Source organism: Triticum aestivum, chromosome 5A (genome assembly GCF_018294505.1).
Source record: "Triticum aestivum cultivar Chinese Spring chromosome 5A, IWGSC CS RefSeq v2.1, whole genome shotgun sequence".
NCBI lineage: Eukaryota > Viridiplantae > Streptophyta > Magnoliopsida > Poales > Poaceae > Triticum > Triticum aestivum.
The window spans coordinates 476,300,343-476,312,506 of NC_057806.1; positions in this window are offsets into that span (position 1 = coordinate 476,300,343).

Sequence of the window (12,164 nt, forward strand, 5' to 3'; positions counted from 1 at the left end):
CCTCTCCTCCTCCGCGTGAGCTTCGTGAAGCCCTGCCGGAGAATTGCCACTCCATCACCAACACGCCATCGTGCTGCTGTTGGAGCCTTCTTCCTCAACCTCTCCCTCTTCCTTGCTAGATCAAGGCGCGGGATACGTCACCGGGCTGCACGTGTGTTGAACGCGGAGGCGCCGTTGTTCGGTGCTTAGATCGGATTCGACCGCGATCTGAATCGCTACGTGTACGACTCCTCCAACCGCGTTCTTGCAACACTTCCGACTCGCGATCTTCAAGGGTATGAAGATGCACTCCCTTCTCTCTTGTTGCTAGTTACTCCATAGATTGATCTTGGTGATGCGTAGATAAATTTTAATTTCTGCAACAATCCCCAACAGGAGCCAATATGTGTATCTAGATCCCGCTATTGGTTATTGGCCGGAGAGATGTCTCGGTCATGTCTGCATGGTTCCCGAACCCATAGGGTCTACACACTTAAGATTCGGTGACGCTAGAGTTGTTATGGGAAATAGTATGTGGTTACCGAAGGTTGTTCGGAGTCCCGGATGAGATCCCAGACATGACGAGGAGTTCCAGAATGGTCCGGAGGTGAAAATCGATATATTGGACGAAGGGTATTGGAGTCCGGAATTGTTCCGCGGGTACCGGGTGACGACCAGCGTGTCCGAAAGGGGTTTCGGAGGCCCCGGCAAGCGTTGGGGGGCCTTATGGCCAAGGGGAGGGGGCACATCAGCCCACTAAGGGGCTGAGCGCCCCTCCCACCCCATCTCACATAACCTGGAGAGATGGGGGCGCTCCCCTAGGGCAGCCACCCCTCCCGGCTTGGGGGGCAAGTTTCCTAGGGGTGGGGGCGCCCAAACCCATCTAGGGTTTCCCCTGTGGCCGCCGCCCCTACCCTAGGGAAACCCTAGGGTGCCTCCTCCTTCTCCCTTCCCCCTATATATAGTGAGGGAGAGAGAGGGCAGACGCACCCTTCCCCTGGCGTAGCCCCTCCCCCTCTCCTACACCTCCTCCTCCTCCGTAGCGCTTGGCGAAGCCCTGCCGGAGAACCACGAGCTCCATCACCACCACGCCGTCATGTTGTCGGAGTTCTCCCTCAACTTCTCATCTCCCATTTCTGGATCAAGAAGGAGGAGACATTCCTGGGTTGTACGTGTGTTGAACGCGGAGGCGCCGTTGTTCGGCGCTTAGATCGGAATTGACCGTGATTTGAATCGCTGCGTGTACGACTCCACCAACCGCGTTCTTGTAACGCTTCCGCTTAGAGATCTTCAAGGGTATGAAGATGCACTCCCTCTCTCTCGTTGCTAGTATTTCCTAGATTGATCTTGGTGACACGTTGGATTTTTTTTTGAATTATTGCTATGTTCCCCAACAGTGGCATCATGAGATAGGTCTATGCGTAGATTCTATGCACGAGTAGAACACAAAGCAGTTGTGGGCGATGATTTCTTCAATTTGCTTACCGTTACTAGTCTTATCTTGATCCGGCGGCACTGTGGGATGAGGCGGCCCAGACCGACCTTACACGTACGCTTACGTGAGACTGGTTCCACCGACTGACATGCACTTGATGCATAAGGTGGCTGGCGGGTGTCTCTCTCTCCCACTTTAGTCGGATCAGATTTGATGAAAAGGGTCCTTATGAAGGGTAAATAGCAATTGTCATATCACCATTGTGGTTTTGCGTAGGTAAGAAACATTCTTGCTAGAAACCCATAGCAGCCACGTAAAACATGCAACAACAATTAGAGGACGTCTAACTTGTTTTTTCAGGGTATGCTATGTGATGTGATATGGCCAAAAGGATGTGATGAATTATATATGTGATGTATGAGATTGATCATGTTCTTGTAATAGGAATCATGACTTGCATGTCGATGAGTGTGACAACTGGCAGGAGCCATAGGAGTTGTCTTAATTTATTTATGACCTGCGTGTCAATAAAAACGCCATGTAATTACTTTATTTTATTGCTAACCATTAGCCGTAGTAGTAGAAGTAATAGTTGGCGAGGCAACTTCATGAAGACACTTTGATGGAGATCATGGTGTCATGCCGGTGACGATGGTGTTCATGCCGCGCCTCGAAGATGAAGATCAAAGGCGCAAGATGATATTGGCCATATCATGTCACTTTATGATTTGCATGTGATGTTTGTCATGTTTACATCTTATTTGCTTAGAACGACGGTAGCATAAATAAGATGATCCCTCACTAAAATTTCAAGAAAGTGTCCCCCCTAACTGTGCACCGTTGCGAAGGCTCGTTGTTTGGAAGCATCATGTGATGATCGGGTGTGATAGATTCTAACGTGTCGGATTTCGGGTTCCGGCAGACCCTTGAGGTTCGAACACTAGGGTGCGTGCGGAGATTTTGCCTCCTACCTACCTGCACTCCTCCGCCTTGCTAGGATCTAAACTAAGGAAAGAACAACACAAGAGACACAGGGTTTATACTGGTTCGGGCCACCGTTGTGGTGTAATACCCTACTCCAGTGTGTGGTGTGGTGGATTGCCTCTTGGGCTGATGATGATGAACAATACAAGGAAGAACAACCTCGCGAGGGTCTGTTCTTGGCTGGGGCGATGAACTGCTGGGAGGAGTTCAGTCACCTTTCTCTCTCTCTCTTTCTGATCGAAACCCCTCTCTAAGGAGCCTCCTTCCTCGAACCCTCTCTCTCCTTCTCTTCTTCTTCGAACCTCTCAACCTCTGAACCTCTCTTTGCTCTGTGGGTGGCTGGTCCTATTTATAGAGGCCCTGGTCCTCTTTCCAAATATCGAGCGGGAAGGGAGCCAACAATGGCGGGCTAATTTGAAGGGGGACATCTAGTACTAGCTACCCTGACAAAGTAGTCTTCGCCTACACAAAGCTCTGGTGATGACGCTGTCTCGGGCTCCACGATGACCTCCATCTTGCAGTCCTCATGGTCTTGGTCTCGTTGCACCGAAATGGCAACCTTTGCCTGATGCCTCGGTACTCCGCGGCTGCGCTTGCCCCCCTTTGCACCAAAGAGGAAAGGAGGACACTGCGCGGGCTGGCACCCGCCTGGCACCCTCGGTCGTCATGGCTTGCGTCACGGGCACCTCGTGAGGTACCCCGCCTTGATCTCTCCGCCTCCTCGTGAGCCAGCCTGATGAGGTCATGCCTGAGGAAGCTCCGCGTCATCCACCCCGCGAGGCTTGGCCCCTCGCGAGGCTCTTGGGTTTGTGTTGGTGAAGATGGGCCGCGCTGGGCCCCCCTTTGAGCCACGCTGCAGGCCGCAGGCAGGCAAGTCTGGGGACCCCCGTTCCCAAGACGCCGACAGTAGCCCCCGGGCCCAAGGCGTGCCCGGACTTGGCCGTGCAGGGAGGCGGAAGGGCAAGAGCGAAGCGCCGCGAGCCCTAACAGCCTGCGGCCTTAGGCGCCGCGTGGCGGTTGATTGGACGTGGGAGCCTCCACTTCCCCATGGCGCCTCGGCAACTGCACGGACTAGACAAGTCCCTGCATGCAAAGTGGGTCATGATTACCTGCAATCGTGGAGGTCGGCGGTTGGCCTTCGCCGGCCATAAGTACGGAACAGCGCGCGCCCTTCCAGTCCATCCCTCCTTGCTTCTCCTTCTTCCCGATCCTTGCTCCGTCTTGCTGTGATGGCTCCGATCCACCGGTTCTCAACGGTACAGAAGGGAAAGGCTCCCCGAGAGGAACCTAGCCCACTCCCGCCAAAGAAACGGCTCGCCCCCCGTGGCCCGGACGAGGGGGCCCTTCAGGTGGTGTCGAGGCCTTGGTGCGAGTGGGCGCCGCCGGGGTTCCCGCTTCCATTGTACGCCCTCGTCGAGGGCCCCGAAGGAGCTGATGCTGACCGCCACGGGCGGCGTCGCCGTCGGCGCCGACGGGTCACGAAGGTGTGGGTCGTCCCCCCTGGGGTCCACACTGAGGGCTCCTCCCAAGAGTTCGTGCTCCACGTAGCCATTTCCTCTTCAGTCTTGGATCCGCCTTCCTCCCTTCTTCGCCTCCATCATCCCGCAGGGGGAGCCCCTGGAGCTCTGGCTGCAGCATGCCGGCTGCAGCACCCTCGCGACGAGGCAGAGGTCGCGGTCGTTACCCCGGGCGAGGTCTTCATGACTCGGGGCTGGAGAGAGATCGCCCGGGTTTGCAGGGTAAGGGGCGTCTTCGCGGTCCACTTGGATTACGAAGGTGCTTCAGTGATGCACTTCAAGGTCTTCGATGCGAGCGGGCGCCGGCTGGAGTGCTGCCCCGGGGAAGGTGGCCAGGACCCTGACGCGACAAGGACTGGTCCCGCCAACCACTCCCTTGGCGGCTCCTCAGGCGGTGGAGGCGTCGGAGGTTCCAGCGACTCCGGCGAGCTCTTCGCGACTCCGGAGACGAGCGACGACAGCTACGAGCCCCCGAGCCGGTGCCGCTCCTGGAGCAGGGCGGGCTCGTCAGGCCACCGCCGACTCTGATCTGGATGGGGTTGGCGTCGGTGCTTGACGGCCCACTGTTGATGATGGTGTCTTTTGCAGGGACACGTGTAGTTTGTGTCCCTTTAGGATCTGTTCCCTGCGAGGAATCAAAAACGCGTCCCGTGGGGGCTTGTAAGGTGCCTGTGATCCTGTTTTGTTAATATAACCCTTGTCGTAGAATTACGCGAGTTGCTCATTCCGTCTTAGCTCAGTCCTTCCTTTCGAAACTCACGAGGGCTTGGTGCTCTACGCCGACAGGTCCTAGTCCCAAGGCGGCTTCAGCCATCGCTGGTATGCCAGGTCGCGATGTCGTGGTCAAGGCTAGGAGATCAGCGACCCGGAGTCCGGTAAGAGCCCCTGAGTCGCGATGCTCAGGAGGTCCCCTTTGGCGCCCAAGCAGCCGTTGTTTGGTGAGAAAGGAGAGCGGTGCCGCTAACACGGGATAGCATTAGGTGCGGGGATGGTGCCACGGTAGCTGGTGCTTCCGGGTGATGACTTATCTCGAGGATCAGGGGCCGCTCTCTGGTGTGTTGCCGGGGTCGTGCATCGGCAGGCGCGAGGTTGCTCGGCGAGGTCCTCGTGTGTCTCTCCCCTCTCGCCTTTGCTCCCCTTTCTGCTCTACGTCCTCGGGTCCCGACCCTCGAGCGAGTCTCAGTCGTTGCTGGTATGCCAGGTCGCGATGTCGTGGTCAAGGCCAGAGGGTGGGGGCTGGAGAGCCACTAGGAGCCCTGAGTTGCGATGCTCAGGCACCCCCCCTTTAACGTGCAAGCGGTTCACGCGGACGAGAGCGAAGGAGACACCGCAAGGGCCTCGCCTGACGCAGCTCCTTCAGGAGGTCCTGCAGGTCCATCATAGAATAAACAAGGGGTTGTCATGACAATTGACAGTCAGCCGTTGGTTGCTTCTGAGGGGTAGTGAGGCACTGAAGGCTTGACGAGGTGACGCTATGCGGGGCTGCCGCGACCAGAGCTCAGCCATCCAGCTTTGTCGACGTTGTAGGGACGGACCCGTGTGCAAGCGTCGTGCTGTTTGGGAGCAGCTCCGTTAGTTGACGTCAGCTGAGCAGGCAACTAGGTAAAACACATTAGCCGCGAAGGAGTGGATTCGTTCAAATAGATGCTGGGAATACGGACATCACTGGGTCAGGCCCGAGCGACTTGGGGGTCATGCAGCCCGAGGGGCGCCCCCGACAAGGTAAGCTAACAACATGGAATAAAAAAGGGATACACGCCACAGGGACGGACCCACGCGGCCTGGGAATAATGCAGCCCTGGGGGGCGCTCCCAACTGGAAATAAAACTCGAAAGATGTCACCTGATGATGTTGAGGACGAAGGAGCGTTGATGTAGCAGGCTCGGTGGGCTGCGGGAGCCGATCCTCATGAGCCCCCAGGCCCAAGGGCCTCGGGAGGCTCCGAAGGCGCTGGCGGCTCCTCGCGGGCCATCTCCATCCCTGCTAGGGCTGCGGAACGCCTGGCCTCTCGTGCCTCCGTGATGCCCCTCATGAGGCGTTGGTACGTGTCAGCCGTGTTCGGCAAGCCGTAAGGCATGCGAGCATAGCTATGGGGTGGGCCTCCGCAGCGCCCCACTCGCGAGGGCCAGAGGTCCTCCAGAGAGGCGACTCGGTTGAGCCCTGGTATGTCGATGTAGACGCGCAGCCCACCATCCTCGCCTGGATGGGGAGCCACTGCTGGTAGGCGGCGGTCGCCTTTCATGACTCTTGACTCCTGTAGCTCCTGAATGGCCTTGCTGATGAACTCCTGAGGGTCTGGATCTCCTTGCCTTGCTCCTTCTTGAGGGAAACGTGCTTCGAAACATGCCTCCATGTGGTGCCCAAGCGCCTCCCTCGTGACCCTAGCTAGGTCGGTGGCCCTCCAGGGGAGAGCCCCCGAGCCCTGCCTGAGGAGGGCGCCGGGCGTGCTTTCCTATGCGATGGAAGGAGGTTCCCCCTGGGCAGGCGAGGGGCCCGCCTCTTGAGTGGTCGGGCCGGACGATGTCTTCTTCTTCTTAAGGGCGGTCTCGGGAGGCCTCCTGCTTCCACGATCCGGGTCTTCCAGTGACGCGGCCTGAAAGGCTTGTTCCAGGGAACACATTGCGTCCTTCTCTTCACAAGGCACCGTGATGACTCCGCCGCTTCCTGGCATCTTGAGGACGTTGTAGCCATGGTGAGTTACGGCCATGAACTTGGCCAGCGCTGGGTACCCAAGGATGGCGTTGTACGGCAGGCGAATGTGAGCGACGTCCAAGTCGATGAGCTCGGTGCGGTAGTTGTCGCGTGCCCCGAAGGTGACAGGGAGGCGGACCTGCCCAATCGGGACCGTGGAGCCGTCGGTGATACCGGAGAAAGGCTTGGTTGGCTGAAGCTGGCTGTAGGGCACTTGGAGGTTGTTGAATGTCTCCACGGAGAGGACGTTGAGCCCTGCCCCGCCATCAATGAGGGTCTTGGTGACCACCACGTTGCTGACGATCGGGGAGCAAAGCATCGGGAGAACTCCGGCTGTAGCCGCACACTTGAGCTGATCTGCTGAGCTGAACGTGATGGCGCACGCCGACCACCTGAGAGGGCGCGTGGCTTCGAGCCTGGGGAGGACTGCGTTCACTTCGCGGGCGAACTGCTTGAGCGCTGAGAGGCTGGGGCTTGTGCCCCGCCCAGGATGCAGGCGATCGCGCGCGGCTCCTGGAAGCCCCCAGCCCCCTTGTCCTGGTGGCGGTCCTCGTTTCTCCTTGACTGCGGCGGCAACGGTGGGAGGCCTGCGTTCCCTTGCGGGCGATCCTCGCGAGGCTGATCCCTCCAGTCTCCCTCGCGAGGCTGATCTCTCTAGCCTCCCTCACGTGGCGGGTCTTGCCAGCGATCCTCGCGAGGTTGATCGCGCCACCCTTGGCACGGGCCACAGTCTTCCCAACGTCCTGCGTTCCTTCCTCCTCCTCGACCATAGCCCCGGTCACTGCGGTCAGGGCGACGGCCGATCCTTCCTTCTCGCACGGCTCGGAGCTCTTGACATTCGTTGGTGTTGTGGGTGTGGAGGTCGTGGTACACACAGTACCGGCTGCCCTTGGAAGGTTCGGGCTGATCTCTGCCTTGCTTGATGTCTGGTTCTGCCGCGAGCACGGCAGCCCCCTTGCGCTTCACATCCTTGGCCTTGGGCTTCTTCTTTTCTGGGTCTGTGGCAGGCAGCTCGAGGAGGGAGAGACGCCCTTCCTCAGTCCTGGCACACTTGGTTGCCAGGTTGAACAGCTCCAAGGAAGTGCAGAGGTCTTCATGCATCGCCAGCTCCTCCTTCATCTTGACGTTGCGCACGCCGTCGGAGAAGGCCGAGATGATGGCCTCCTCAGTCACCTTGGGAATCTTGAGGCGCGAGTTGTTGAAGCGCTGGATGTACTTCTGCAGGGTCTCCCCGGGCTGTTGCTTAATGCGGCGCATGTCGCTCACGGCGGGTGGCCGGTCGCGAGTGCCCTGGAAGTTGGCGATGAAGCGGGTGCGCATCTCGTCCCAGGAGGAGATTGTGCCTGGAGCCAGGTTCAGGAGCCAGGTGCGGGCCCCGTCCTTGAGCGCCATGGGGAACCAGTTCACCATGACCTTCTTGTCTCCGTTGGCAGCTTTGATGCCTAGCTCGTAGAGCTGGAGGAACTCCGCAGGGTCAGCCGTGCCGTCGTAGCGAGGAGACAAGTCTGGTTTGAACTTGCCGGGCCACGCGACACTGCGTAGCTCGGCAGTGAAGGCGCGGCAGCCTGCTGTGGCCATGGGAGGCCTTGGATGACGGGGAGCTTGGTCTTGCATGTCCTCATGCGCTGCAGCTAGGAGCAGCGTGGGGTCTTGACGCGCGGGAGCAGGAGCATGGTCGCGACGTGCTAGAGCAGGGAGCGCCCGGGCAGCTTCTTGCGGGCGAGGGACTTCTTGACAGCTCTGCTCATGCCGCGCTGGCGCCTGACGGAGCGGGTTCCGCCCAGGGGCCATGCGCCTTGGAGCCATGGTGCCGTCCTGAGGAGGAGGCGGCCGGGGTGCGGTGCAGTGGAACGGACGGCGCAGGAGAGCCCCCTGCGACGCGGACGAGCTCGGCGACGCGGTCGAGCCATTCTTCGTAGACGTCGTCGACGGGACGGTAGCGCAGGAGCTCGTTCACCGCGATGAGTGCAGCCCGAGCCTCCATGGGCACGCGGAGCGCGCGGGACGAATAACCAGCTGGGGCGAGCGAGGGAGTTGCGGTGCGGCCGTCTTGCCGCACGGACGGATGCTGGGACGATACTTGCTGCTCATCCCCCGCCGGGCCGGTGGTGGTGTTGACGGCAGGTGACGGGGAACGGCGAGGATGCCCGCCGACAGGGGCCGTCTGGGTGACGCAGGAAGCGAGTGCGGCCCGGCGCTCGGCGCGGGCCCGACGAGCGTCAGACATGGGCGTGATGGTCGAAGGAGAACGGGGTGGTGGAAGACGAATCCCGGCGCACCCCTACCTGGCGCGCCAAATGTCGGATTTCGGGTTCCGGCAGACCCTTGAGGTTCGAACACTGGGGTGCGCGCGGAGATTTCGCCTCCTACCTACCTGCACTCCTCCGCCTTGCTAGGATCTAAACTAAGGAAAGAACAACACAAGAGACACGGGGTTTATACTGGTTCGGGCCACCGTTGTGGTGTAATACCCTACTCTAGTGTGTGGTGTAGTGGATTGCCTCTTGGGATGATGATGATGAACAATACAAGGAAGAACAGCCTCGCGAGGGTCTGTTCTTGGCTGGGGCGATGAACTGCTGGGAGGAGTTCAGTCACCTTTCTCTCTCTCTCTTTCTGATCGAAACCCCTCTCTAAGGAGCCTCCTTCCTCGAACCCTCTCTCTCCTTCTCTTCTTCTTCGAACCTCTCAACCTCTGAACCTCTCTTTGCTCTGTGGGTGGCTGGTCCTATTTATAGAGGCCCTGGTCCTCTTCCCAAATATCGAGCGGGAAGGGAGCCAACAATGGCGGGCTAATTTGAAGGGGGACAGCTAGTACTAGCTACCCTGACAAAAGTAGTCTTCGCCTGCACAAAGCTCTGGTGATGACGCCGTCTCGGGCTCCACGATGACCTCCATCTTGCAATCCTCATGGTCTTGATCTCGTTGCATCGAAATGGCAACCTTTGCCTGATGCCTCAGTACTCCGCGACTGCGCTTGCCCCCCTTTGCACCAAAGAGGAAAGGAGGACACTGCGCGGGCTGGCACCCGCCTGGCACCCTCGGTCGTCATGGCTTGCGTCACGGGCACCTCATGAGGTACCCCGCCTTGATCTCTCCGCCTCCTCGTGAGCCAGCCTGACGAGGCCGTGCCTGAGGAAGCTCCGCGTCGTCCGCCCCGCGAGGCTTGGCCCCTCGCGAGGGTCTTGGGTTTGTGTTGGTGAAGATGGGCCGTGCTGGGCCCCCCTTTGAGCCACGCCGCAGGCCGCAGGCAGGCAAGTCTGGGGACCCCCGTTCCCAGAACACTGACATAACGCTCAAATACAACGGGCGTAAGCCAGATTTACACATGCAAAACACTTAGGTTGACTTGACGAGCCTAGCATGTACAGACATGGCCTCGGAACACGAGAGACCGAAAGGTCGAACATGAGTCGTATAGTATATACGATCAACATGGAGATGTTCACCATTGATGACTAGTACGTCTCACATGATGATCGGACACGGCCTAGTCGATTCGGATCATGTATCACTTAGATGACTAGAGGGATGTTTATCTGAGTGGGAGTTCATTGAATAATTTGATTAGATGAACTTAATTATCATGAACATAGTCTAAATTGTCTTTGCAAATTATGTTGTGGATTTATAGCTCGTGCTTTAGCTCTTTGTTTTAATACGTTCCTAGAGAAAGACTATGTTGAAAGATACTGTAAGCAATTGTGCGGGCTAGGACCGTAGTCTGAGGATTGTCCTCACTGCTACATGGAAGGCTTCTGTCCTTGATGCACCGCTCGGTGTGCCAATCCCTCTGGCGTCGTCTGTGGATGTTGTGAACATCTAGTAGACATGTTCTGATGACTACCTGATAATTTAGTGTGCCATGCTTTACGGCTTAGAGTCGGGGATCCAAAAGCGTTTTGAATGCCATAGAACATATGAGATGTTCGAAGAGCTGAAATTGGTATTTCAGGCTCATGCCTGATACGTCTCCGTCGTATCTACTTTTCCAAACACTTTGGCCCTTGTTTTGGACTCTAACTTGCATGATTTGAATGGATCTAACCCGGACTGCCGCTGTTTTCAGCAGAATTGCTATGGTGTTATTTATGTGCAGAAACAAAAGTTCTCGGAATGACCTGAAACTACACGGAACATCTATTCAGAAATAATAAAAAATCCTTGCAAAAGATGAAGACCAGGGGGCCCACCACCTGTCCACAAGGGTGGGGGGCGCGCCCCCTACCTCGTGGGCCCCCTGGAGCTTCTCTGACCTCAACTCCAACTCTATATATTTGTTTTCAGGGAGAAAAAATTAGAGAGAAGAATTCATCGCGTTTTACGAAATGAAGCCGCCGCCAAGCCCTAAAACCTCTCGGGAGGGCTGATCTGGAGTCTGTTCGGGGCTCCGGAGAGGGGAATCCGTCACCATCATCATCATCAACCATCCTCCATCACCAATTTCATGATGCTCATCGCCATGCGTGAGTAATTCCATCGTAGGCTTGCTGGACGGTGATGGGTTGGATGAGATCTATCATGTAATCGAGTTAGTTTTGTTAGGGTTTGATCCCTAGTATCCACTATGTTCTGAGATTGATGTTGCTATGACTTTGCTATGCTTAATGCTTGTCACTAGGGCCCGAGTGCCATGATTTCAGATCTGAACCTATTATGTTTTCATCAATATATGAGAGTTCTTGATCCTATCTTGCAAGTCTATAGTCACATATTGTGTGTTATGATCCGTTAACCCCGAAGTGACAATAATCGGGATACTTACCGGTGATGACCGTAGTTTGAGGAGTTCATGTATTCACTATGTGTTAATGCTTTGGTCCGGTACTCTATTAAAAGGAGGCCTTAATATCCCTTAGTTTCCATTAGGACCCCGCTGCCACGGGAGGGTAGGACAAAAGATGTCATGCAAGTTCTTTTCCATAAACACGTATGACTATATTCGGAATACATGCCTACATTACATTGATGAACTGGAGCTAGTTAAGTGTCACCCTATGTTATGATTGTTACATGATGAACCACATCCGGCATAATTCTCCATCACCAATCCATTGCCTACGAGCGTTCCATATATTGTTCTTCGCTTATTTACTTCTCCGTTGCTATTGTTACAATCACTACAAAATACCAAAAACATTACTTTTGGTACCATTACCATTACTATCATATTACTTTGCTACTAAATACTTTGCTGCAGATATTAAGTTTCCAGGTGTGGTTGAATTGACAACACAGCTGCTAATACTTGAGAATATTCTTTGCCTCCCCTTATGTCGAATCAATAAATTTGGGTTGAATACTCTACCCTCAAAAACTGTTGCGATCCCCTATACTTGTGGGTTATCAATGCCCGTGTTGAGAGGTTGAGACCTCTGACAAGACCTTTGCCTACAAGATGGAGGCGAATAGCTCAACCAGTGAGCATGTGCTTAGAATGTCTGGGTACTTCAATCACTTGAATCAAGTGGGAGTTAATCTTCCAGATAAGAGAGTGATTGACAAAAATTCTCCAGTCGCTATCACCAAGCTACTAGAGTTTCGTGATGAACTATAAC